The sequence below is a fragment of the Galeopterus variegatus genome, unplaced genomic scaffold, assembly GCF_000696425.1.
Source record: "Galeopterus variegatus unplaced genomic scaffold, G_variegatus-3.0.2 Scaffold12498, whole genome shotgun sequence".
Lineage (NCBI taxonomy): Eukaryota > Metazoa > Chordata > Mammalia > Dermoptera > Cynocephalidae > Galeopterus > Galeopterus variegatus.
Window position 1 is genome coordinate 35907 of NW_007738609.1, and position 1687 is coordinate 37593.

Consider the following 1687-nt stretch of genomic DNA (forward strand, 5'->3'; position numbering starts at 1 on the left):
TGGGCACCATGACCACTAGTTCACAGGTCATACTACATACAATACCAACCAGAAATTGTTACCTCTTAAAGGTGCATCTGAGATGACAACTTGAAAGTGGGAATAAGGAGGTTATCTTTTAGAATGTGGTATTCACTTTGAACCAACAGCTATTACATGGTGCTGCATGTCATAGGTAAAATATATGAATTTCAGAACCAAGGGTAAAAGTAGGAATGATTCTGCTTACCAACACTCTTGATAAATGTAGAATTTGTGTTTTCCAATTCTTGAACTTTAGGCTCTATGGGTCTAGAAGTTCTCATCTGCAGAGGAGAAATGCTTCAATTAGAGGGCATTGTAAGAGTCCTGCTAAACATAAAGCTACAGTTTCTGACTAGACATTTTTGCCTCCTTGTGCCAGTAGACTAGCAAGCCAAGACAGGAGACACCATACTGGCAGTAATAATTGACCTTGATTATCATGAGGAGGAAGGAAAGATTCCTGCTACATAATAGGAAGAAATATATTTGTTATTCTGATCATCCGCTGAGGCACCAAGGTACTCCCATGCCTAGTTGTATCTGTTAATGGGCAAGAATTGCAACCACAGACTGATAGGTGCATGGTAACCAGGGATGAGACCCCACAGAGATGAAATTCTAAATTAACCCATCAGGGAATCATACAGTTTGGTAGAAATGCTAGAAAAAATGAAAGGAAAGATAGAATGGGAGGAGGGAGATGATGAATACTTATGGCCTTGGGACCAATTGCAGCAGCTCAGGCTGTAGTTCATGCCACTGAACTTCCTCTTGAAAATTTTCCCAGAAATTGTGACTGAAAAGAATCTTGGAGAAGTTGCGCCTAGATCAAATTAACTTAATGTGAAAAGCAAGTGGACCTGAACAGGGCAAGGGGTGGACTGTAATGGATGTGTTGTTGCCATGCTCATTTGGTGTACTTTTACCATTTGGTGTAACCATCTCCCAGTAGCTGCTTTGAGGGTTGGTTAAGAAACAGCTGTCAAACAGAAAAGACTATCAAACAGAGAAGATTGGCTGCTAGGATTTGACTCACCCAGGAGATTTTATGCACTACCTCCCACCCCTTTCCCAGACCAACAGCAATGATTGACTGACATGAGGGTACAAAGATGTACAGCATTTTTCCCTTCAAGTAAAACCAAATCTATGCTGCAGGTATCACCCTAAAGCTAGTTTCCAGACAAGACCTCATTCTTGCTTGGCTATTGACTTCACCTTATCTTACTTCTTTTACCTACCTTCTCCTGAGAGCACTCCTTCATAAATAATCTTAACAAAGATCCTTGTCTCAGGCTGTTTCCAAGGAACCTGACCTAAGACAGAAGTCATGGGCATAATGGTGGTATTTGAAGCCATGCTTGCTAATGAGATCAGCTAAGGAGAGAGCAGAGTAAGAACAACTCTGGAGAATAACAATGATTAAAGAGCAGGAATAGAAAGAAAAACCAAGATGCTGAGAGGTAAGAAATAAACCAAGAGAATTGTTGCAGAAGGTATAAATGTGTCAAGAGAGAAGCAGTGAAGTGTCAAGTGGGAAGAAAGGTGTAGGAGATGCTGTTAGTTCCCATGCCAGATTTCTTAGGTTCCCTCTCACTTTGGAGGTTTGCCCTTGGGCAATTAGAAGACCTTAGCTACTGTGCCTGGCAGTTATCTTAATGTC